This window comes from Protopterus annectens, chromosome 11.part0 (genome assembly GCF_019279795.1).
Source record: "Protopterus annectens isolate FY-2018-M chromosome 11.part0, PAN1.0, whole genome shotgun sequence".
NCBI classification, from domain to species: Eukaryota; Metazoa; Chordata; order Ceratodontiformes; family Protopteridae; genus Protopterus; species Protopterus annectens.
The window spans coordinates 923,122,324-923,149,740 of NC_056745.1; the positions used below are offsets into that span (position 1 = coordinate 923,122,324).

The following is a 27,417-nucleotide window of genomic DNA, read 5'->3' on the forward strand; positions in this document are numbered from 1 at the left end:
CATTAACAATGACCAACATTACAGACATTTCAAAACAGTTTTATTCTATGTGGATTTCATCCTACAGTCTTTATATTTTGTGTGTGTTTCAAATTTGCAGTTTATAACTTGTGCCATTAAAGATGACGGTTACTTCCTTTGTTTTCCCTCTTCATGTTGAAGATAACTGCTTAGTGTGAGTGCCATGATCTACACTGCTGACATTAATATGTGATGAACAGGCTTTAAAACCCATCCAATCATAGGTTCACAGAAGGTTACTAGACTAAAGGCCCTAGAGCCTTACAAACCTAGACATATTCATCCTGAGTTGCCCCAAATGTCGGTGGGTAGTTGAGTAAAGTTAGCAGAGGTAAGGGTCTATGGTAGTTAATACCACTTCTTTACACCCCAGGAGTGAATTTGTAGTCACCCATCCATTGATCTAGGTTGTGTTTGAAGAGGGTCATGGCGGTGCTCTATTTCACGTGAATTGGAAGCTTGTTCCAGAAAAAAGTGGCAGGCTCTGGGAAATGTATCTCTCTCTCTCCAGCATGACCTGTTCGTGTCAGAGGCTAGATTAAAATCCCTGGAGCGAGTGACCTTTATGCAATTTGATTTAGAGTTGTATAGCATTTCCATCAGGGCCGGATCAGAGACTGCCCTGTAAGCCAGGCTCAGGTCACCCCTTAGCAACCTGTAGGAGAAAGAATGCAGTGACAGGGGCTTCAGTCTTTTCGTGCAAGTCTTGTTTTGTGTACCCTGTAATTTCTTGGTAAGAAACCACTGTGCTCTCTCCAATTGCTGCAGATGTCTAGTGAGGTACATGCAAAAGGGAGCATTGTACTCAATTATTGGTCTGATGAGGGCTGAGTATAATGGAATTATAACTTCCTTAGATCTAGATGCGATGTCTTTACTTATACGATGTGCCACATAGAGATTTCCTTACTACTGTGGATACGTGGTGGTCAAAGTTCGGGCTGCTATCAAGCGGCGTACCCAGATCATGTACCACTGGGTCTACACTGGGGGGGGGGGTGCTGTCTATAATGTAATTAGCAGGAATGTCAGCTTTCTCAAAGGGAATAATAATTCATTTTTTTGTGTTTAGCTGTAATCTGTGGTTTTGGCACTAATCATTTGTCCGCATGAACCCTGTTTGCAGTATATTAACATCTTTGGGGGACTCCACGATTACTCCCAATCTGCAACTGTCAGTGAACTTGGTCAGCCACAGGACGTCCAAGTTTGCTTGGACTTCTGAGAAAAATTCTGAACAGTAAGGGGCCCAGCACAGAACCCTGTGGTACACCACTGGTGACTGGTCTTTTGCTAGAGGTGAAGTCACCCAATGACAGTATGTGTCCGGTTGATGAACCCAATGAATCTAGCAATGTAGGGAATAATTCACAATTGGGAGAGTTTCTCTATAATATCTGAGTGGGGGCTGTGTCAAATGCCTTGGCTAGGTCAAGATAGGCGGTATGCACCGTCTTCCACTCATCCAGGAACTCGGTGACTTTCTCAAAGAAATCAACCATGTTTCACAGGTATGATGTACCTTTAAATGAATCCTAACTGTGTTGGGTCCAGAGTTTGGAGAGTGCCTATGTTCTTGTTAATACAGTCCATAAGGAATCTTTCCATGGCCTTGCAGATTAGGCTAGTCAAGCTTACAAGCATATAATTACTATGGTGAGGGTCAGGATTGTTGTCTCAATATATGCACAATTACCCAGACTAGTATGCAAAGCGCTATTCACCTTAATAGCATATGGCAAATATCTACTGCTGTCTTGACCAATTATTTACCTTAATAGCATATGGCAAATATTTACTGCTGCCTCAGATTATGACCAACATTTTCCACATACAAATAAGCTCTACTCCAGCTATCTGCAAAACAGTCACAGGCATGGGCTTTCCAGGAATTCACCTGCCTTGCTCTCAGCACAACACCTTCAACTGCTATCCTACTGACAATACCTGAAACTTAACAACTGCACTCTGAAATTAGAAGAGTCCCAATATTTGCAAAATATCCAATGGATGTCATGGAATAGTGGAAAATATAGTTAATGTAGTGCTTTTGACAAAATCCTTCCTTTCAGAGTCCAGTGTTCTTTATTTCTTGTTTAACTTAGATCATCTATTTGCTTAGTTACAGAAGTCTACAGGAAGTGCAGCTGATGTATGGCAGAAGCCTTTGAAAAGAAGCAGAACTACTGGGGTTCTCTGTTTTGGTGAGAAGGAAAAAGGTCTAGTGAGGAAATTCCCCACTGTATGGTTAAGTCCAGGAAAATGTCTCTCTTCAGCATCCATTCAAAGGAGTCTAGAACACCCCTGCTTAGAGAGTCTGCTAGGGTATTGTACTGCCCAGGAATGTAGGATAAGTGTTAGTCTTAGGTTCCTGTATTACATCCAAATCTTCCATGTGAGACTACAAAAGTGGAAGGAGAGGGTACCCCCCCCCCCTGTTTATGTACCACATCACCGTGGTGGTGTCTGTTCAACTCTGTAATGTTCCTTAGGCTAAATTATACAGAAAAGCTTTTATGACCAAGTAAACAGCTAGCATCTCTCTCTCTTTTTTTTTTTGGTTTACATGTAGCTTTCTCTGGTCTGGCGTCCAGATACCCTGTATCTTCATGGTGCCTAAGTGAGCTCCCCAGGCGAAGTCTGAAGTGTCTGTGGTGACGGTCCTGTCTACCTCTGAGATGGACAGAGAGAGAGAGAGAGAGAGACGCATTCACTCTTGGTTTCTGTAACATGGTGCTTTTCCTCAATAGTAGCTCCTTTTTTAAGCATAGAAGAAGACTCACAGGCATTTCCAGAGGTTCAGAGTGCTTTCCCCAAATATGTTAGGAACCGCTAAAGCCTTCCCATGTGTAGCTTCGCTAGGAGGCTCATGAGTATTCGCAGGATGTCATGTAACCCAAGATCTTCAGAAATTCCCTTGCTGAGACTTCTTGCTTTGGCAGCAAGCTGGCCTGGTAGTTAGTCAGGTAAGATATCTTGTCCTGGGAAAGGAAGTTTTTTTTGTTGCACAGAATCTATGAGTGCCCCCAAAAAAATAATCCTTCTCTGGGGTAGAGTCTGGCACTTGCAGAGGTTTAAGGTGAGACCTACCTTTTGGAAGTAGTTTACAGTGACCTGCAGGGCATTTAGAGTCTCTTTTGTGGATTTTTCCTGAATGAGACAGTCATCCAAGTAAGGGTAAATATGGACCTCTAAGGCTCTGCAATTAGCTATAAGTGGAGCTAGGCATTTGGTGAAGACTCTGGAGGCAGCAGACAAACCAAATGGTAAAGCACAGAATTGGCAGTGCAAACTTGCTGCCACAAAATGTGGGTATTTTCTGTGGCTGTCTGCAATAGGGACATGGAGGCAAGTGTATTTCAGACACAGTAATCATGTAGGCATCCTGGAATATCAGGGGTAGTAATTTCTGCATTGTCAGCATTTAGAATTTTGGGACATAAAGGAACATGTTTAGCCTTGACAGGTCCAAGATATGTCTCCAAGTGCCTTCTTTTCTTGGGAACTGAAAAATCCTTGAATGGAAGCCTTTTTCCTCCTGATCTTGAGGAACAAGCAGAATGGACCCTTTTTGTAGCAGGTCAAGTAGGACCAGAGGTAAGGGGCTTTCCTGCTCTTTTGGGGGTTTTGACATGCTAAGAAAGGGAGTAATTTCTCTGAACTGCATGGAATAACCCTTTTCTATGATGCAAGTTCCCATTGATCTTTAGTTATGAGCTTCCACTGACGCACAAAAAAAACAGTCTGCCTGCCAGAGTGTTGGGGGAGAGGATGGGTAGAGGAACAGAAGTCAGACGTTGAGCATAGTCACAGCTGCTCTCTTTTATGGGTGTACTCTTTGGAGCTTCCTGGTCTCTGGGTTTGTTCTGGTTGCCACCTCCTAGATTGTCTGGATCTCTTAACATGGGAGGCTTCCCCTTGTCCTGTCCTGGGGGGGGCTGGTTTGGAAGGGTAACTTCTATTATACCTAGGTGTAGGGGAAAGGTAAAATTCTTTCACCATCTTTTCTTTCCTGCTTTTGTCTAGCTTCTCGAATATCCTTTCAACAGATCCGAGTTTGTTGCAGCTGCTATGTGTAATGCACAAAATGCAGATTTTAAAGAACACCTGTAGAGCTGTAAGACTGCTCTAGCAGTCTCCTTACCTTCCTTACATAGCCGGCCTTAGGCATAGGCCAACTAGGCAGCTGCCTAGGGCGCCGGTCTGGTAGGGGCACTTTTACAGTATTTATTTGGTGTAGGTAGACCAGGATGGGGGCACCGGGTAGTGTGGTGGGGGCGCAGTGGAGCCCTTTTGCCTATGGTGCCAGTTGACCTAAGGCCGCTCCTGCTTCCTTAGACAAGGTTTTGCCAGAAATGGTCTCTGCCTTACAAATAATTTTGTCATGGAGGGACACTGGATACTTTAACAAGTAAAACTGGCAATTAAGCACACTCACAGATAGAGTAACTGAGGTATAAGCTTTTTTTTGACAAAGCTGCCCAACAGTCTACATTCCCTATCACTAGGCAAGAGGTATCTATATGCAACCTTTAGTGGATTCTGTGGAAACTACTGAGGGGGGAGCTTTGGGTTCTTAAAGAGGTGCTTGTGAGTGTCAAGCATTCTATAAAAATGATCAGGCTTCCTAACAGCAGGTGGTAGAGTCAGGGTGAAGGAAACATCTTCAAAGATGTCATCAAGCACTACATGCACAAGAGAGATAGCCAGTGATCTGGGGATGGTAAAATCAGGAGTTCTCTATAATGAGTTTGAGCCCGCAAAAAATATTAGCTTTCCCAATTTACGAAGGGTATTCCCAAAGGAGAGGTCTTAGTGGGGTGTGCAAATGAGAGAGTATCATCAGAGCCCGAGTCAGGATACAGTTGGGGTGGGGGCTGCTCAGAGTAGGACAACTCCTCATCTTCATAGCCTGTGGAATCAGATTCTTCTTGAAAAGCCACATCCCTACGCATTTTGGAGAAGGAGGCTTCAGGGGTAATGGTCTGAGTATGGCTATGTTTCCTGGATTTTATTAAGGCCATGAATTCCTGGGCTATTTTCAAAAGATCTTGTGTTTCAACTTTAGCTGGAGTGGCTGAGGGCAGAGGAGAAAATAGTAGTAGGCTGACTCTTTAGGTGTATGCAACCATTTATTCAAGTTAATCTGAGTACTTGGTCATCTGACCTCTGCTTGGGGTTCCTAGGCTGAGGAAGACAATGCATCTCTGGCAGTGCCTGCAACATGAATGTTGGAAGCTGAAGCCTGCTGAGCTACAGGATATGTGCCCTACAGGATATGTGCCCACAGAATGGCGTACAGCAACAGTGGTTCCACTCCAAAAAGGTGGAGCCTCTACGGACCCTGGAAACTATCGCCCCATAAGCCTGACTAGCTTAGTCTGCAAGGCTATGGAGAGGATCATCATGGAGCTCATAAACAAAGACATTGGGGACCTACACACACTAGATCCTACCCAGTTCGGCTTTGTCAAGGGCAGATCCTGCCTTTTGAACCTGGTTGACTTCTTTGAAACAGTCACCAAAGCCATAGATGAAGGGAAGGTAGTCCACACAGCCTATCTGGACCTTGCAAAGGCATTTGACACAATACCCCACTCTGGCATCATAGATAAGTTATCCAGCTTAAATATAAACCCCTATGTCACAAGATGGGTCGCAAACTGGCTCAAAGACAGAACCCACAGAGTGAGAGTTGCTGGAGCCATGTCAGACTCGAAACCGGTCACAAGTGGCGTCCCACAGGGTTCTGTCCTGGGACCACTCTTGTTCGGTATATACTTTTCTGAGGTACAGGCAAACGTGGGAGGACTATGGCTCACCAAGTTTGCAAACGACTGCAAAATGGGCGCCATAATCAAGTCTCCAGCTAACACAAACATCATTCAAAAAGGTCTCACAGAGACAGATAACTGGTGCCAGCGCCATGGTTTAAAGCTAAATGCCAAAAAATGTATAGTCATACCCTTTGGCAAAAACAATGTGCCCACAAATTACCACATAGGCGGAAACCCATTAAGTACAGAGAAAATTATTAGGGACCTGGGGACCCAAGTTGATAGCAATCTCTCCTTTGAAAACCACATTGCCAAAGTGGTTAGAAAGACCTTCTACATAGCCCACCTCATCACGAAGGGTTTCACATCTAGATCAAGAGAGGTAATCGTGCCCCTTTATTCATCCCTCATCAGGCCCATCATAGAATACAATGCCCCTTTTGGGATGTACCTTACCAGACACCTGCAGCAATTAGAAAGACCCCAAAAGTATCTCAGCAAGAGGATTAAGGGTCTCAAACAGATGCCATATGCTGCTCGGTTAAAAAAACTCCAGCTCTACTCAGATGCATACCGCCTACTTCGAGGCGATCTATGCCTGACATACAAAGCTATGTCAAATCCAGAATTAATGGACATGCTCCACCTCAGTAAATCTAAATCCCCAGAGCCACACGGTCGAGGGGCTTGAACCTCAGCACAGAAATAAAAAGAACTTGCTGGAGGGACAGGTTCATAACCCAGAGGCTCCCTTCGCTCTGGAATAGAATTCCAGTTCATGTGAGGCAGAGCACCTCACTGAATCTCTTCAAGAAGAATCTCGATAAGTGGATGGGGGATCGTAGGTTTGTCCCAGGGATTACTCCAGTGTCACTATTAGACAGAGGCACAGTAAACTAAACCTTAAAAAGGGCACAGTATACTCAAATCAAGGGGTGGCGTAAGCCATACAGAATCGGGCTAGGCTTATAATTGCCCCAGGGCAGATAGCCTAGTATGAACCTATGAACCTATGAGCAACCTCAAACATGACAGAATTGGATGTTGCATAAAAAGCAAACAAAAGGCCTGAAGCCATGGTGGCCTCCTGAAGGGCTGTGCCAGAAGGTTCGGACCTAGCAGTCACCGGACCAAGGGGCTGCATAGGTGCCTCTCTCGAGTCGTTAGTCAACTTAGTGGCATGGGCTGAGGCATTGGCAACATACTCAGTGTTTTTCCTTGCATTTTTAGGAATGATGTTGGTGGACACTGGGGGTAGAGCAGACAATAAGGGAAATGAAACCAAGGACTCCGTATGAACAGCTAAGACTTTGGCTCTGCATTTAACAGTCTTGTCTCTGAATTTAGCACAATTAAGGCAACTAGAGAAGTTGTGTTGTGGCTCAAAGAGAAAACACACAAAGAATGAAAATGATGCGGGATTTACTACCTACATTTCAAGCAATTATTAACTTTTTAAATATTAATTAAAAGAGGAAAATCTCCAATGGGGTACTTATCTGACTGGTGTATTGTAGAAACTATGGAAAAAGTGAGTCAACTGATGGACTGTGAGTGCACTGTCCACACAAGGAAGTGCATCAAAAGTACAGTTGTGTACACTCGCCATAAATGTAGATGTTCGAGTGTATTCACTGTTGCAGTCATCACATTTGGGTTAACTGCCTGCAGGTAGCCCTCAGTTGGCCCAAATACCAGAGACTTAGTAGTTCTGCGTCGGATACTGCTGTTTCTTCCATGACGTCAGGTTGTCAGGGGTATAAAAACAGGCAGCCGACACCATTACATCAGTTTTCCTTGCCCCAAATGTCAGGAGCCCCCAAATAGGGAGCTAGTATATGGTGGGGAAAACACCACCAGTAAAAAGTAAATACCAATACCAGTAAGAATAGCCAGAGAGAGAAGAGATAAAGAGATAGAGAACACCAGGGAGCCGGAGGGAGGGAAACCAGGACTGCAACAGTGAAAACACTCGAACATCTACATTTACGGCAAGTATACACAACTGTGCTATGTTCTTCGTGTTTCAATGTTGCAGTCATCACACTTGGGTTGATTCCCAAAGCTGAGGAAGGGTGGAGGCAGTCAAGAAGAGTTAGGGCTGGCTAGTAGGCCTTGCAAGACTGCTGTAGCAAATCCTGCCCTGGATTTGAAAAAGATAGGCAGGTGGTAATGCTTGGTGAAGGTGTGTACACAAAGTACACTGAACCCAAGTAGCCAAGAAAGTAGAGAGTAGTGCTGCCACCCCTAGTGGAGCTGACAACAATCTAGAAGCTGACAGCAGCTGCCAACCAACAGCTGTGGCAAACCAGATAGGAAGGTAGCTAATCTTATGAGAAATACAGAACTAATGCACAAAAGCGCTGCCACCCAATCAGTAGTTCAAAGCCCCCTACAGGCTGCGACCCATAACACAAAGCAAAAGAAACAAAACAACCAAATAGCGGAATCAACTTTTTAGTCAGCTTTTAAAAGAATGCAATGCAAAACCTGACCCAATCTAAATAATAAACAAATCTTTGACCCTTTATTTTGGTTAGACTGATAAAAAGTAGGCTCATGAACAAAAGAAACAACTGCCACAAAAGAAACCACCTTATCCATAAAGAAGGATTAGTATGGTGTGATACCCAAGTGTGCAAAAAAAATCCTCCCTTTATCTTGGGGTTCGTAAGGGCCTGGGCAAATGATAACACCACAAGTAAGAAGTTCAGAAAGAACTAAATTTAGTCAGAATGAAGGAAGGTATTTCAAAATGATTATAGATCCAGGCTCAAAAGGTTGTAGAGTAAGTTGCAAATATCAAAAATTGACACCCCCCCTGCAAGCGGGAGCCTACTGCAAAAATTAGTCTTCTTTGATGACAAGAAACTCAATTCAGTGCTAGCCGGAGGTTCAACAGTATGGAGAAGTACATGCATAAGTTCAAAGAAATTGGAGCAGCATAGGAGTTAATAGAAGAGTAGGAAGGCCTTGCATTCAACCAAAGAAATTGACTGTGCTTGAAAAATAAAAATCAAAAAGGCTAGTAAAACAACTAATGCTTTGTACCCTCGGCAAATGAAAAATCAGCATTTTTCTCATGCATTACCTTTCCCAAAGTACTGTCCAAGACTCTCCATATAATCACCAATTAGGCTGCCAGGCCTGGGCAGACCCGCTGTGTACTCCAAAATAAAAAAATCTCTTCCCAGATTTCATGAGTGAAGCTCCTGTTTGAGCAGTCTACATTCCTGCTCAGATACAAAACTTTGAACTAGAGGCAAAGGGAGTGGAGGCTTCTTTACCACATACTCCGAGGGAGTGGGTACCCAGTCACTTGCTGACATTGAGCAGATGATTTTCCCATCACAATTTGAGAAGAGGAAGAATCAGGAGGATAGGCAATTCCTTTGGAAGAAGAGGGGAGGAGTGAATACTACACCCATGAAGGTTTTTGTGCCAACTGAAAGACCATGCATCCACCTGTCTTGTCTGAACTGATGAAACCCCTTGTGCAATACAGTGGTGAGAGGAGGTTTAGCCAAGACAGTTTATTTTTTCTAAGGTCTGGAGTTCCTATATTTCGTCCATTTTTGATGAACATTGTTTGTGTAATTCCACTCGTGGGGAATCCTGTGTTTGTCTGTTTAACAGGCTTCTGAGTTCCATCTGGTGCTCCTGGCCTGAAAGACATGAAGAAATGCAGTTGGCCCTGGGGATCCAGTCTCCCATAAAGAAACACATTGCTTTTGCGTACAGATGATTCTGGCAGGTTGTTGCTGTACCTTGATGTACCACATGACAGTTGTGTTGTCTGTTAGAAATGCCACCCTGCCTGGAAGAAGTATAAGAAATGTGTCCATTAATGCAAACTGACTGCTAACATCTCCTTCATGTTTGTATGAATCAACACCTCTGCAGGCCAATTTGTCCCCAAGCCACTTTCCATTTAGATGAGCTCGCCAAGCACTGTAACATCTCTGTCGCTAAAATCTGGCTACTTCTGGCCGGGTCTTAGAGAGACTCCTTTTTTAGGGTGACTCATTGAGAATGTCCCACCACAAAAATTCCAAAATCTGCAGGCTATTTGAATGACACAATACATTGGTGGCCATGCTCCCATTCCAGTTGGGATCAGATACCAACCACCTGGCCCATTCAGAATTTTGCATTAGTGTCCAGAATGACAGTGTCCAAATGTCCGCAATGTTTGGGGTATATTATTGTGTATTCGTCATGCACGGACTGATGATGTGAAGCATGGGAGGTAAAGGGATAGACTCTGTTGTTTGTCCGGGGTTAAAAAGGCAGAATTCACTGTATTTGAGATCACACTAGGGAAACTAGTGATCTTGATTTAATGAATCCTGACTGTTGTTTGTCCGGGGTTGCTATATTCGTCTCACTGCTGTATAGCACATTCTTTGTCTAGATGCAGTAGAAGGTCCAAGTAGCAGCACAGAATAGTTAGTCGCCCACTGAAGTAATATATTCATCTTCCTTGCGCTGCCTTTGGTAGTTCCATACTTGGAGCTGAACCTTTGTGAATACCCAAGTTAGTAGATAAGCCAAGTAAGGATAGATTTGAACTGATTATGACCTGCAACAGCTCCTAACTAAGAGATACTTCCTAAGCTTCCTTAGCCAGTTAATGTTGAGAAGGGATAATTCCTTGAGATGAGAAAGAGAACTCCAGTGATCTTTGCCAATAGCAACTTAAGCTGCCTTAACGCCAACATCTTGAATGTGGAATTACCAATTGGTCTCCTTAGAGTTCCAAATCCAAAATCTGTCTCCACGTGTTCCCCTCTTTCCTACTCAGAAGTCTGATACTGAAAAATCTGGAGCCAAACTTGGATACAGGACTGGCTGAATGATGGAGAACTTGTGAGCCTTCTGCCTTAGAAAGGAGGAACAGGAGGCAAATGCAGGCCTAAGGCCGGGCTTTGTGATAAATAAAACTTGTGGAGCTTGTGAGCCTATCCAACACCCATTTGTGGAAAGTAATATGGAAAAAACTTTGAAAAGGGAAAGTCATCCTTCCTAGAAATCTGCTGTGAATTTCCAATCTATCCCAAGCTTCTTTGAAGGCAGACAGTCTTTATTTTCTTTGAAAAGAGCACCCTTCCCTCCCAAATTAAGGCTGGCTGTTCTATTGCCCAGCTGTTGAAAAAAGCTCCTGTCTTTCTGCCCCTGCGACCTACCCTGGACCTAGACTCAGAAGGTAGAGGAGGAAAAAGAAGGAGGAGCCCTTTCCCCCCCACGCCAATTCCACTAAATCCCAAGTGGTATTGACAGAAACCAGACTGGTTTAACAGCCTGTGGCTTTTCTTAGAAAAAGCTTCCATTTCCTTTTAAAAAAAAAATGCCACTGTAAAGGATTAACACATTTTTGTGTGTATATAAATTTAAAATCCATTCCTTAACATATCCAAGCTAAATTCTGATTGACAAACCAGGTCCAAATACGCCGCGGTGGCCTGCTCAGCTAAATAACTGCCTTGCTCAACATGGCCTGCTCAACTGATCCTTCAACCAGGCATGACCAAAGACAGCATTCTTGTTACAGACAATACCTACACAGCATCAATCCTTCTTCCAACCCAATACCTCCACCCAGCATCCACCTTAGATTTCAATTGTGAAACTCCAAATTTCTGATATTCATGCATGTGAAACTGACAATCTTACACGCTTCTTTTATTTTAGAGAAGGAAGTAATTCTTCAATTTTAGCATGTGGGAACAGGAGCCCCTTGCCCCTTTAATGCGGGGAACAAGGATTTCCTAACTTTCCTTTTTTAGGGATCAGCCTCCAGTACCTCTTAATTTTCTGGTCTTTAGACTCAAACAAATAGAACACGAGCTCCTCTAGGCTTAGGTCACCTATTAGGTTTAACAAGGAGGCAAAGAGTCAAACTGCAAAGGGTCTAGTCACCCTCAGGAGGCTTTAAGCAGGGAGCAGGAAGGGCAGGTCAGGGAACAGCAAGGGCCACATGCTACACAGGAACAAGAATCAACAGCTCCTGCCTGAATCTAGTAAGAATGGCCTTAAAATTTTAAAGCGCTGAAGTAATCCTAAGAGTCTCCTTTAGAATGAAGAAACTGGAATGGGGAATAGAAATAGGAGAAATGAGAAGTACAGAGGAATCAGGATAGTAAGTGATCACCTCCAGGAAAGTCTCTGTCACTCCTGCCAGATACTCCTGCAAGTCTTCCGAACTATCTTCTGGAGGTTCAAAAACTAGGTTCCCTTATCAGGCCTTAAGGCCTTCCATCTTAGGCCTCAAATCAATCTTCATTCATTTTACATGTTTCTTCGCCATTTAACAGAACCCAAAAAATGCTATAGGACTAGGCCCAAAACCAAGCCTCACCAGGGCCAACCTCCCAAAGAAACAGGGCAAGACCTAGGGGAAGACAGGAAGGAGAAAGAAGAGAGGGAAGAAAAACCCCTGGAGAACCCTCACCTGTCCTCCACCCTCCCTGAGGCTCACCCTGAGAAGTTGCAAAGTTTCCTGCTGTCCTGTCCGCTCTGGGAAAACATCCTCCTGCTCCACTGAGTTTTCCTCCTAAAGAACCGATCTGACTGACCGCCGCATCAACCCTACCGGCTCTTCGCCAGCGCCTTGGCGCGCTTTCTAGCTTCTTGGCGCTGAGCGCCACGGCATTATATATTTGCAACGCCTAAACGGTAACGCCACACCAAACAAAACCCTCCTACATGCCTCCTCTTTATAACCCCCAGCACAAGAGCAGGGCAACCAACAACGCGCAACCAACAACAAAAAACAAGGTATACACACAAGGTAGTAACATGAGGTAGGTATCCCTTCCCACAATAAATACAGTTATCTACTTTTTTATTCTGACTTTTTCTGACATCAGGCAAGAAAAAACAAAAATGAGAAAAAAAAATAAAAATAAAACTCTTGCTCTTAGGGTCTGAAACCCGCTCGAAAGATTCTTTTCGAAAGCCACAGAACACCAACCTGCACAAACTGCTTGCTTCTGCATCCACGCTGCAAAAGACTGAGAGGCGAGGGCGCCGGGTCATGATTAGTACCCTGACGCGCTGACGGCTCCACGCGCCTGACCGTGAAATGTCAGCCTTATACTCTGGTATTTATTCGCACTGGATGGATGGGATACCCCTACCAAGGACTACTGCAGTGTGGGGGAACGAAGAACATCTCCAGGTAGCAGCTTCCAGTATGTCCCTTGTAGGGAACTCCCCTGAGAAATGCTGTAGAGGTACACGTAGCTCTAGTGGAATGTGTTCTGATCCTCTGAGGGGTTGGTTTTCCATGGTGCTTGTAGCAGAAATGGATGCAGTGTGCTATCCATTTGGAAAGGGTTTGTTTTGAAATGGCCTTGCCCTCTGCCCTGTTGCAAAGCTGACTAGCAGCTGGTCAGATTTTCTGAAAGGTTTAGTCCTGTCAAGGTGGAACCTGAGCTGTCTGTGCATGTCCAAAGAGTGCAGGATCCTTTCCCCTTTATTTTGAGGATTAGGGAAGAAGGCTGGCAAATGGACAGATTGGTTGTGAGCCACACTCGACACCACTTTATGCATAAAGGAAGGGTTAGTCCGGAGGGAAACCCGGTCAGCATGGAAAATAATGAAGGGTTCCACAGCCATCAGCGCTTGTAACTCAGACACTCTTCTTGCTGAAGTGATGGCTAGAAGCGAGGCTGTTTTCCAAGAGAGGAATTTTAACTCTGCTGAAGTAGCAGGTTCAAAAGGGGGAAGCGTGAGTGTTTCCAGAACAAAGTTAAGGTCCCAAGCGGGGGTGGGGGTGCTCCATTGCTTAGATCTATGCATACCCTGAGACTGTAGTCTGGGTGGTTTGTTTCCCCTGGGTCTTGTTTGGGAAGGCCTGGAGGGAGCTGGAAAGGACCAGTGTTTTGAAGGGCAATGCCTACTGAATCTAGGTGGCTGCACTAGTAAGAATTATTTAACAGTTTGCATAGATTTAGCCTTTTCTTCCATCTTTTTAAGAACAACTTCTGTTTTGGTGCCAAACAAACGGTCCTTATTTAAAGGAGCGTCTAGTGATTTAGCAAGGCCTGCTCCTTCAGCCAAGCATGTCTTCTTAGTACAGAGCCACTGACTGCTGCCCTGCAAGATGCTTCCAGGGCATCAAAGCCACAATCCAAAGTATGCTTACTAACTTGGTTTGCAGAGTGCATAAGTTCCTGCAATTCTTTTTCTGCACAATCTGGAAAAATAACCACTTTTTGTTTAATATGTTCTGTAATATGTTGCTGGTATTTCAGCATGTGAAACTGGCAATTCAATGCCCTGACAGCAAGAGTTGCAGAGGTATATACCTTCTTACCCAATCTATCCAAAGAGCTGGAATCCCTGTCCGAAGGGATAGGATTTTTGGCTGTAGTAGCCATAACACCTTTACGTCCCTGGGAAATGATCTCTGGATCAGCAGTAGGATTCTTGAAAAGAAACTTGTAAGAATCAGGTACTCTGTAGTACCAGTCTGGTTTCCTAGGGCCGGAGGTAAAGTGTCTGGAGTAAGACTGGATTCCAGAAAACATCATCCACAACATCCAGAACAGGGGGTATAGCTAAAGGCTTGCTCTGAGGCAACTCTAAAAATTCTCCGAGTCTCTTTTTGGACTGAGGATAATCTTGACATTCCCAATGGAAATGCTGTCTTAAGTATGCAAGGTTTCACCCAAAGAGAAATCCTCCGGAGGGGAGGCAGAGGGAATGGATTCCTCTGCATCTGAATCCTCACAGGCAGATAAGGGCATGTCTTCATAATCAGAAAGGTCAGAGTCATCGGACTTCTGGTCTGTAGAACCTGAAGGGGACTGGAGTCTTGGTCTCTCAGCTGGGGAAGGATGGCTTCCCCTAATCAGCGTAATAAGGTCTTCAGCCATTCTAAACATTTGTTTTAGTGGCATGGGTGCCTCAGCATGTGCTTTGGTCTTTGGTTTTCTAGGCGTAGTGCGTACTCTGGGCCTAAGAAACTCGGTAGTTTTGGTTAAAAAAGGAAGTTGTCGGTTTGGTTCTAACATCGGTAGGCTGAAAAACTCCCTCAGAAGCCGGTGCCTGCACAGCGGCTCCGGACCCATCTAAGGTAGACATCCGCTGGTTCCATAGTCGAAGTAGGATCTCGTGGCATACTGGATTCCGAATGGGTCTCAGCAGAGGCCTGCAAATCCATAGAAGCGGGCACATCAGGGGCTGCAAAGGCGCCTCACTGAGTACCGGTGGACTGGCGACTAGCTTAACGGAAGTGTTGTCAGCAGATTTGGACCTATGCGGTCTGTCTCTACCTTTATCGTTATGTTTTTTCAGAAGATTAGTAGTTAGATGGCTTACCAAAGCCATTTCAGAATACGGAGATCGAGAGCGAAAGAATTTAGTGACAAAGACAGCTCGACGAATGGTTCAGCCATTAAACAAGGCACAAAACGGACAGCGAGGGACATCATGGTCTGGGCCTAGACAGGTGACGCAGTAAGAATGAAAATCTCTGTGAGGTATTTCCTTTCAGCAAATACAATGTAGATGAGTTAGCTGCAGTAAACCACCAAGAACACTGTTGCTAAATTCATAGAATAATAAGTCCACAGTAATAGAAACAATTTATTATACAAGATAAAAGCTTTCGGGAAACACCCTTCCTCAGTTATTACAATTAATTTAAAAATAAAATACGTTTTATACTCTTCAATGCGTAGTAGCACATGACACAGCCAGCAAATAAAATATCAAATTCAATTAGCAATCATTAATCAAGTAAAACATTGCATTACTTACAATAAAAGAAATGTACAAACATTTTAAAAAGACATACTTCCATGTCATTTATATTGCATTTGCTTCTCCATTAAGTATGGCTTTATAGTTATCATATTATTTAAACCGGGAAACTTGTCAGCATCTAGTCTAGTAATCCACCCATACTCGGCAATGTCTAATTTATTGTTTATGTCCCCTCCTCTTATATTCCTTTGAGTAACTTCAAGTACCTTGAATTTAAAGGCATTTGTGTTGCCATATTCATTTACATGTCTAGGCAGAGCATTTGCTAATACATCCCTCCTTATATCTGACTTGTGCTCAATTATTCGATCTTTCAGTAGTCTTGAGCACTTTCCGACATAGAAATATGTGGATCGCACACGTGCCCAGGTATACCACTAAACATGTACTGCACATTGCTTGATGTCTTACATTAAATTTGTATTTAGTTATTGGGTGCTCAAATGGTGACAAGTTCCAAATACTATTGCAGCAACTACAACTGTAACAAGGTACAGTGCCATATCTATCACTAGAAGTTGTTGCAGTATTAACCTTCAAATATTTATAACATAGTTGTCTTCTTAAATTCATACTATTTCTATAAGTAAAATATGGCTCATCTCCCAAAATATTTAATAATTCTGGCGTAGAAGGTAGTATTCGCCAGTTTCTTCTAATGATATTCTCTGTGTCCACAGTCATTCTATTAAATGTTGTTATATAACGTAATTTAGTGTTTATATTTGTAGTGTAGGTGAACTTTCTTTCGCTATATTAAGGAGGCGCAACTATCGATTATTAAAGATTTCCATCATTATTCAGCTTGTTTCAATACAACTTTGTTGTTTGTGTGCAATTCTTTAAGTGCTTTATACTCTTTATATGTTAAATTGTACATATTCTTCTTTTTTGCAATTCCTCTGCTATATAATTGTTTCAGCTCACGCTCACACACATTTAAGAAGGCATTTATCACCGGACAATTAATGGGTATGAATGTACTAGACTTTTTAAATTTATTCACACTACCAGTTGCTGAATCTTTAAAAATCAATTTTAAACTTACATTCCTACAAAACATTCTTAAATCCGTTAACGCTTCTACTATGTTACCTACGGTTGTAGGAACAAATTGCAGACCTTTCTTAACAAATCTATACAAGACTTTGTTAACCTACAGTCAGACAAGTTGATTATAGTGTCCAGTTGTTTACTTCGTAAGCTCAACGTCGTCCCTGTTTGTTTAATGGAATTGGACTGCTGTTCTTTCTCTTCTTTCCATTGGAGTTCTGTTCTTTCCTCTGTTGTGATCTCCTTCTGGAATGCGAACACCCCCATACCTCTATTTTCTCTGGAAGACTGACTGTAACCAATTTCAGTACATTCAAAAACCTCACCATTCTGGACGCAACTTATGCTCTCCGCAGGTACTGATGATGACGCTAGTGCTGACATGGGCGCCTGGCTTACTTGACAATGATTGGATAAACCATTTTGTAGTACTTCTTGTTCTGGCCCATGAATAGTTGAAGGGGTGGCTGGCATTACAGGTGTTCCTTGGACATCTCCCATCTCCTCATTGGTTGAAATATGATTTTGACCTTCCTGATTGGTGGAAGGTCTAATTTCTTCATCGAAGGTATCTAAATCGTACATAGCACCCTTTTTGGCGTGTTTAATGCCAGTATTAACACTTTAATTTTTTCTATCTTCTTTGGGCCAGAAGAAAATATGCCCAAGATTATAGTCATTAATATCCCCAAGTAATTTACGCTGTTTTACGGCTTCCAACCTCTTGTCAAATGCACTTATTCTCTCAAGCATACACTGATAGTTAACAGATGAAGTGTTAAACAGTGATGAACCCACTATCTCATTTTCAATGCTAATAATTTCTTCAGTGAGCCCATGTTCTATTTTTACAAAAACGTCATTCATTAGGGACATATAGACCGCACTGAGTTTCAAGTTTAGTTGTTGCCATTTTTTCAATAATTTTGGATACATATTTGCATATGCTGGCATTTTTAAGATGCGTAACCCCCTCGGCACTACATTCAGCTCCAAATAAGATAAAAAGCTCAGCCAGTGCCATTGGAGCTTCTTGTATGGCAGAGTTTTCTTTTCCAGATTAAATATTAAATGGTCCACATTACCATTCATCTGGGGTGCGGCTCCCAGGTTTATTTCATTTACTGCTCCAATTTTTGCCAACAGAGGATTACCAGATAAAGTCAGCAGGCCACGAACTGTTGGTCTATTTGAGATGTTATCACGTCCTGATGTAGAATTAAGATAGCGGTGTCATATTGGTTTTTAGCGCCCACAACTCACTGAAAAAAGTTTCAGAAAATACAATGTAGACGAGTTAGCTGCAGTAAAGCACCAAGAACACTGTTGCTAAATTCGTAGAATAATAAGTCCACAGTAGTAGAAACGCTTAATTTATTATACAAGATAAAAGCTTTCAGGAAACGCCCTTCCTCAGTTATCATTGCAATTCATTTAAAAATAAAATACATTTTTTACTCTTCATTGCATAGTAGCACATCACACAGCCAGCCAATAAAATATCAAATTCAATTAGCAATCATTAATCAAGTAAAACATTGCATTACTTACAATAAAAGAAATATACATTTTAAAAAGACATACTCCCATGTCATTTATATTGCATTTGCTTCTCCACTAAGTATGGCTTTATAGTTATCATATTATTTAAACCAGGAAACTTGTCAGCATCTAGTCTAGTAATCCACCCATACTCGGCAATGTCTAATTTATTGTTTATGCCCCCTCCTCTTACATTCCTTTGAATAACTTCCAGTACCTATGTAAACGAATATGGCAAAACACATGCCTTTAAATTCAAGGTGGTTTACTGTTCTGATGAAGTCCTGTTGTGGGGACGAAATCTAGGTCAACAACTTTGTGGATTATCTACCTTTACAATAAAATATGGACTGGTTTGCTGTTACAAATTTGTGGACATTCTTTCGTAACAGAACGTGGATTGATTGCCCTTCTCCAGGTGCTTTTTTTCTCAGTATTTGTTGGTTTGGTTCCAAGATACATAACCCAAGTGTGATGACTGTAACCGTGAAACACAAAGAACATCTGCACAGCTAGAAAGAACTGAACATGGCACTAATGGACACCCTTCTTATACCCTGACATCCGCCCTTGGAAAGGGATGATGCAAAGACTCTGGAAATCAGGCCAGCCACAAGAACCAAGAATCAGTACTACAACACTGACTACAAAGAACTTCAGTGCCTACTCTCATTTCACAGACCTTAAAACTCCGTTACCAGTGCCTAACCCTTACCCTAATCCTAAACACACACGCACTATATTGGTCCAGTTCCCTAACCTACAAACATTTGTATACACACACACACACACACACACACACACACACACACACACACACACACACACACACGACCCACCAACCTGTTATGATGCAGCATACATCCAACCGTACACTGAACCTTCAAACAAATGATCCCATGGTGCATTCTGGCGAAAGAATGAATGAAAGCCATATTTCTAACTGGGTGTGTGTCTATGTGATACATCTACAGACACACACACACACACACACACACACACACACACACACAAAACAAGATTAAATGGTAAAAGTTACTAATACTTTGTAAACTTGAGCCTCCGTGTTAAACAGCTACACTTGTTTTAGAGATCTGATTCAACAGTCCAAGAGTGCAGAGATTTCAGATGAAATTTTATTGTGGAACATCAGTCCAAGAAAAGCAGACACACCTAATTACTTAACTGTTTCAATACCCTGTAATAGGTGAGCCAGGAGTCTCATAAAGCATCCCAATAACTCCAGAAAAGCATTAGAGTATAAATGTTACAAATATGTTTCTGTTAATATTAACAATAAAAAGGATGCATCTTAAAAATATTCTAAACAATGTATGAGCTAAAAGAAAAACTGCAGTGGAAAACACTATGGGAGTAGTTCTGATGTGACATGCTCTTACTCTGAAAGCCAATGGAAGTATGATGCCGTGGCAGCACAAATTTGCTCCGGTGTCGAGGAGGCACAAATTACACACAGCACTGTACTAAGCTAATGCAAGTCAGACTCCACGTTGTGCCAAGGTGGCAGAGGTCAGACTCCACACTGTGCCAAGGTGGCAGAGGTCAGACTCCACAGTGGGATGTGGGAGTGCAGGTCAGAGTCATCAGTTTGCCAAGGAAGCAGAAATCCAGACTCAGTACTATGCAGACGTGGCACAGGTCAGAATCTACACTGTGTTGTGGCAACACAGGTCAAACCCAAGACTGTGCCAGTACAACACTAGTCAGACTTCAGCACTGCAATGAGGTTGCACAGGTCAGAATCTATACTGTGTTGTGGGAACACAGGTGAAAGTTAATACTGTGACTGTGCCAGTGCAACTCTAGTCAGACTCAGTACTGCACTGAGGTGGCACAGGTCAGAATCTATACTGTGTTGTGGCAACATAGGTGAAACTCAATACTGTGACTGTGCCAGTGCAACTCTAGTCAGACTCAGCACTGCACTGAGGTTGCACAGGTCAAAATCTGCACTGTGTTGTGGCAACACAGGTCAAACTCGGTACTGTGCCAATCCAATACTAATCAGACTCAGCACTGCACTGAGGTTGCACAGGTCAGAATCTACACTCTGTTGTGGCAACACAGGTCAAACCCAGTACTGTGCCAGTACAACACTAGTCAGACTCCGCACTGCACTGAGGATGCACAGGTCAGACTGGGCACTGTGCTAGTGACACAGATGTTCTGCATGAAGACTCCCTTAAAATATAGTCGTATATGGCAGCACATTTCCAAAACCTTGTTAGCCTGTGTGCATCTAAGAGAAATGCACTTAGGCAGTCATGGAAAAGTACAGTTGTGTACACTTACCATAAATGTAAATGTTCGAGTGTCTTCACTGTTGTAGTTATCACTTGTGGGTTACCCCTGCTGGGTAACCCTCGGCCGGCCTGAATACCAGAGTAAAGGATTTCCCTCCTGCATCGGCTGTTCAGAGACTGTGGCTGACGTGAGGTCATCAGGGCTATACAGGGTGACAGTCGACGCCATTACATCACTTTTTCTTGCCCCCCCCTCCAATAGTCAGGAGCCCCTAAGAGGATAAAGAAATACGGGGGGAAGGTGGGAGGGAAACAGGACTGCAACAGCGAATACACTCAAACATCTACATTTATGTTAAGTATGCACAACTGTACTATGTTCTTCGTCTTTCACTGTTGCAGTCATCATTTGTGAGAAGATTCCCAAAGCTGAGGAAGTGGGTAGAGGCATGTTATATAGCTTATGGGGATGGTAGTATGCCCTGCAGGATTGCAGATGCAAATCCTGCCTGATTTTGGAGAATGCAGCCAGCTGGTAGTGCTTAGTGAAAGTGTGGCTAGATGTCCATGTAGCAGCCTCCAGGATATCCTTGGTAGGAACCCCTCTCTGGAAGGCAGTGGAGGTAGAGGCTGCTCTAGTGCAGCGAGATCTGATGGATTTAGGAGGACTCTTTCCATGGAAGGCATAGCAGAAATGTATGCAATGAGCGATCCATTTGGAAATGGTCTGTTTTGTAATGGAGAAAAAAAACACAAACACAAACTAATAAGCAAAGAACGGTACACATGGAGCTGGAGAATAGCTGATGCAAGTAAAGAAAGTTGAATAATGTCACCAGGTAAATTTAAAGCACAAAGGTTTATTCCACACACAAGTCCACGCTACATGCACAAGGTTTCGTCCCTGCTTTGTAATGGGTTTCCCCTCTGCCCCAGGGTGAATGAAGCCAGGAGCTGGTCAGTTTTTCTGACTGATTTGGTGCTGTCAAAGTAAAATCTCAGTCCTCTGTGTATGTCCAGGATATGCAGAATTCTTTCTCCTTTACTGGTAGGTTTTGGGAGGTAGGTGAATGGTCTGCTTGAAGGTTACCTCAGAGACCACCTTAGGCATAAAGGAGGGGTTGGTTCTCAGAGAGACACTGTCTGCATGAAAAATGATGAAGGGCTCAGTGGCCATTACAGCCTGGAGCTCAGATACCCTTCTGGCAGAAGTGATGGCTAGCAAGAAAGCAGTTTTTCAAGAGAGGTACTTGAGATCTGCTGAGGATGCTGGTTCAAATGGGGTAGAGTAAACTTTTCCAAAACAAAGTTAAGATCCCAAGCTGGTGCAGGTGGCCTTCTAGGCGGTCTGATGTGAACCACACCTCTGAGGAACTGTTTTAAGAGGTGCTGAGAGAACAATGGCTGCTCCGCTTGGACACAGGCCGAGACAGCTGAAGCATAAGTCTTGACACAGAAGTAGGACAACCCCTTTTCTAAAAGCTCTACCGGGTAGTCCAGAACTAGTGGTAAGAGGCACTGGTGCTGTCTGCGCCACTGCTACTGTACCAGCAGGTGAACCTTTTCCATTTTGTGGAATAAGATTTCCTGGTGCTGGGTCTACGGGCCTCCTTAATAACGTCTAACGCTTGTTTGGTGCTGGGTCTACAGGCCTCCTTAATAATGTTTAACGCTTGTTTGATGCTGGGTCTACAGGCCCCTTAATAATGTCTAACGCTTGTAAACTGAAAAGGCAAAACAGACTACTGAAAAACAAAATAGAGAAGAAACCACACAGTAGCACAGAACGAAATGATAAAGCGCTTTTCGTTTATTCCAATAGACAAACTTCTTCAGATCAAGAAAAACAAAAAGTCACAGCTTAAATACTCTCTGGGCTAATATAAAGTCAATTAACTACTTAAGGTGAAAGCTGACGTACAAGACACGCCCTGTTTGCAAACACAACTAGACTAAAACCTGCTTTTAAAGTAAAAGCTAAAAATCCAAACAGTCAGACTAAAAGTACAACTAGCGTTGTTATAAAAAATGTGTAAATCTAGCCTACTACTAAGCTAGTGAGGCAAGGAAATAATAATAATTACAAGTGCATAAAAACTCCGCTGGTGTTTGTAAAACTGAGTTAATACAAATACCTATGTTAGTGCACTAAACTGTGTATGTTGAAGCACATCAAGTGTGCTGAACATAATTGGTAATAGGTAAAGTATCAAGATAAAACTACAAATTCTCAGCAAAAAATACACATAAGGTCACTGAACCAAGGTGCTCAAGAGCATTAGAATAACTATGTCGTACTAGTGTGGAAGGTAACCTGACACAGCCTACCTATTAAGGCTCCTAAGTTTAAGAACACTACTTAAAGAACAGTTCTCATTCAGACCTGGTGAACTGTATGCGTTGAATCTAATTTGCCAAAACAATGTCTAACGCTTGTTTGGTGCTGGGTCTATGGGCTTCCTTAATAATGTCTAATGCTTGTTTGGTGCTGGGTCTACTGGCCTTTAACGTTTGTTTGGTGCTGGGTCTACGGGCCTCCTTAATAAGGTCTAACACTTGTTTGCTGAGGGCTGAAGTGTTATCTGCCTTTGAAGAATCAACTATGCAGTTAACTTGAGCGTGGCCAGGCCTGGGTGCAGTAGCTTCCCTCCTGCTGAGTGAGAAGGTCTGTGGAGGGGGGTAGGGGGATGGGAGGGTGCCTGCTCAGACTGAGGAGCATGGAGTATCAGTGCTGCCTCAGCCAGCCTGGGGCAATTAGGATAGCCCTTGACCTTTCCTCTCTGATCTTGAGCAGCACCCTGGGTATCGGAGGTAGTGGGGGGAAAGCATACACAAACAGGCTGCCGCAGTGGAAGGAGAGAGTATCCACCCTCCAAGCTTCTGGGTGAAACTCTCTTGAGCAAAATTGTTTAGCTGGCGTTTCTGATAGCTTGCAAAAAGGTCTATGTCCAGCTTCCCCCAGATATGACTGATCTTTAGGAAGGTCTCCCTGTGCAAATGCCGCTTGTGCGGATCCAGGAGTTGTCTGCTTAATTATTCTGCCAGGGTGTTTGTTTCCCTGGAAAGTACTGTGCTCTCAGATACAGTCCCAGGTTTAAGGCTGACTGCCAGATATTCATAGCTAAGTGACACAGGGAGTAAGAATGGGTGCCCCCTTGCTTGCTGATGTACCACATGACAGTTGTGTTGTCCGATTAAAATGACTCCTGGTGACAGATGTTCTTGGAAGGTTAGAATTGCTCTGTGTACTTCTAGCATTTCTTTCAGGTTGACATGGAGACCCTGATCCGCCTCTGTTATCAAAAGGCCTGAGTTTGCACTGTTCCTTTGTGAGCTCTCCAAGCAATGTCGGAGACGTCTGTGGTTATGGTTTGGCCATGTAGCTGAAGGACAAAGGGAAGGCCCTTGTTCAGGTTGCAAGCCTCGGCCAACCATAGAAACTCCTTCCCCAGACAAGGAATCAGGGGGACTTGGTGTTCCAGTGACTGGGAGTGCTGGGACCAGAGATTTCTTAGGTACCACTGCAATTTTCTCATGTGCAGTCGCCTGGCGAGGGGTACAAGCAGGATGCAGGCGGCCATTTATCCCAGGGCTTGCAGGGTTTTTCTGGCAGTGAGGTGGGTTTTGTGTGCCAGCTGGGTGAAGTAAGACTGTAGGAAGGCCTGCTTCTGTTGGGAGAGGAAGGCCATTTGTGCTGAGGTGTCTAGAAGAGTGCCTAGGAAGGTAATCCTTTGTGTGGGCTGTAGATGGGACTTCTCCAGGTTGATGGTGAATCCCAGAGAAGTTAGTAGGGTCTGCACAAGGGAGAGGTCCTGCAGGAGTTTTTCCTTAGTTTCTACCTGCACAAGGCAGTCGTCGAGCTAGAGATAAATGTGTATGCCCTTCTGTCTGCAAAATGCAATGACTGGAGCCAGGCACTTGGTAAAGACTCTAGTAACAGTGGATAAGCCAAAGGGCAGAGCACAGAATTGAAAGTGTTGGGACCCTGCTCTGAACCTTAGGTAACTCCTGCACACACACCTGTTAACATTGTTTTGTAATATAAAAAAATGAGACCACGATAAATCATTTCAAAACTTTTCCCACCTTTAATGTGACCTATAACCTGTACAACTCAATTGAAAAACAAACAAATCTGTTAGGGGAAAAATATAAAAAAATAAAAAAACGTACAATACGCTGGTTGCATAAGTGTGCACACCCTTAAACTAATACTTTGTTGTGTGTGCACACCCTTAAACAAATACTTTGTTGAAGCACCTTTTGATTTAATTACAACATTCAGTCTTCTTGGGCAGGAGTCTACCAGCATGGCACATCTTGAGTTGGTAATATTTGCCCAGTCTTCCTTGCAAAAGTGCTTCAAATCTGTCAGATTGCGAGGGCATCTCTTATGCAAAGCCCTCTTTAGGTCACACCACAGATTTTCTACTGGATTTAGGTCTGGGGTCCGGCTGGGCCACTCCAAAACTAATTTTCTTCTGGTGAAGCCATTCTTTTGTTGATCTGGATGCATGCTTGGGGTCAGTGTCGTGTTGAAAGGTGAAATTCCTCTTCATCTTTCTAGCAGACGCCTGAAGGTTTTGGACCAAAAGTGACTGGTATTTGGAACTGTTCATAATTCCCTCCACCTTGACTAAAGCCCTAGTTCCACATGAAGAAAAGCAACCCCAAAGCATGATACTGCCACCACCATGCTTCACAGTGGCGATGGTTTTCTTTTGATGATGCGAAGTGTTGTTTTTGTGCCAAACGGACCTTTTGGAATTGTGGTCAAAAAGTTCAGCCTTGGTCTCATCAGGCCATAACACATTTTCCCACATGCTTTTGGGAGACAATGCATTGTTTTGCAAGTTTTAGTTGGGCCTGGATGTTTTTCTGTGTAAGAAAAGGCTTCTGTCTTGCAACCCTTCCCCATAGTCCAGACATATGGAGAATATGGGAGATTGTTGTCACATGTAGTACACAACCAGTACTTGCCAGAAATTCCTGCAGCTCCTTCAGTGTTACTCTAGGTCTCTTGGCAGCCTCCCTAACCAGTTTTTGTCTTATCTTTCCATCAATTTTGGAGAGACGTCCAATTCTTTGCAACGTCACTGTGGTCTCATATTTTCTCCACTTTTTGATGACTGTCTTCACTGTATTCCATGGTATATTCAATGCTGTGGAAATGTTTTTGTACCCTTCTCCTGACTGATACCTTTCAACAATGAGATCCCTTTGATGCTTTGCAAGCTGTATGCGAACCATGGCTTTTGCTGTAGCAGGCAACTGAGTAAATGTCAGGAAAATCCTACTAGGACAGCTGAACTTTATTTGGGGTTAATCAGAGTCTCTTGAATTGATGGCAGATGTGTACCAAAGAAGACTGAATGCTGTAATTAAATGAAAAGGTGCTTCAACAAAGTATTAGTTTTAGGGTGTGAACACAGTGTATTGTATGTTTTTTTTATTTTTTATATTTTGTCCCCTAACAGATTTGTTTTTCAATTGAATTGTACTGGGTCACATTAAAGGTGGGAAAAGTTTTGAAATGATTTATTGTGGCCTCATTTTTTTATATCACAAAAAATCGGACATTTTAACAGGGGTGTGTATACTTTTTTATATCCACTGCAGGTAGGCAATCCTTCAGATCTAGAGTCACTAAACCAGGCTTGTGGCAGGAGCATAGGTAGCTTTTCTGTAGAGTCAGCATCTTGAATTTTGGAACCAGGAGGGAGAGATTCAGGGTGGAGAGGTCTAGGATGGGGTTGCCAGGTGCCCTTCTTTTCTGGGAACCAGGAACATCATTTTCCGGTCTATTCCTTTTGTACCTGTTCTACAGCACCCTGGGCATAAAGCTTTCTAATCTGATGAATAGCTTCTGTCCTCTGATTTGCTGGGACGTCTGGGTAACCTGACTTTTTTGGCTTTTTTCTGAAATAGAATCTGTAATTTTCAGGACCCATAGATCTGAGGTGATGGCCTGCCAATTTTCTAGGAAGAGGGAAAGTCTTCCTCCTAGCCTGTTTGGTAACATGAGGGGCAGAGGGGAGGGGGAGAGAGTCAGTGAGAGCCCTTAGAGAAGGTTGTTGGTTTGGAACTCCTTTGCCTAGGAGCAGCAGTGGACCACTGCCTGGGTCTTTGTTGGCTACGGGACTGATGTCTAGGGGTTCTGTCTCTGTGTCCCTTTCTCTGGACTGGTTTTATCTGAGAGGGAAAGGACCAGTGTTGAGTGAAGTTTCTTCTGAACCTGGGAGGCTGCCCCTGTAAGAAGTCCTTGATAGTTTACATGGACTTGGCTTTGTCCTCCATTTTATTAATGACCTCTTCCATAGAGGCCAAACAACTGGTCTTTATCTAAGGGGGTGTCTAGCAGCTTGGATTTTACCTAATCAGGTAAAGGCTGTCCCTTAACCAGGCATGCCTTCTGATTACAGAGCCTGCGACTGTAGCCCTGGTAGAACCTTCTAAGGCATCAAAACCACAATGCAAGGAGTGTTCAGCTATCTGAGAGCTAGACTGTACGAGGTCTGCTAATTCTCCGATAGTACTATTGGCAGGAATGGAAGGTAACTTCTGTTTAATCAGTTCAAGGACATTCTGCTGGAATTTCAGCACATGAAATTGACAATTTAAGGATCTTACAGCTAAAGTGTATACATTTTTTTCCTATTCTGTCTAAAGCTCTGCTTTCTTTGTCAGCTGGGATGGGATTTTTAAATGAGCTTGCCCTAGCTTCCTTAGGGCCTTGAGTAATGACTTCAGGGTCTGCAGAAGGCTTTTTGAAAATATATTTGTGGGTGTCTTGCATCCTGTGATATCTGTCAGGTTTCCAAAGTGCTGGGGGGAGAGAATTTGGTGAAAGGGCAGATTCTAGGAAAACATCCTCCACTACATCCCGGATAGGTGTAATGGCCAGAGGTTTATGCTGGGACAGGTCAAGGAACTCACTCAGTCTCTTCTTAGACTGAGGGCAATCCTGGGCCTCCCAGTGAAAGTGT

General features: G+C 43.4%; 1 protein-coding gene across 1 annotated transcript in view; it reads right to left on the reverse strand.

The window, feature by feature from the left end:
- LASP1 (LIM and SH3 protein 1) overlaps positions 1-27,417 on the reverse strand; it is a 1,019,750-nt gene that overhangs the window by 206,901 nt on the left and 785,432 nt on the right. The window lies entirely within an intron of this gene.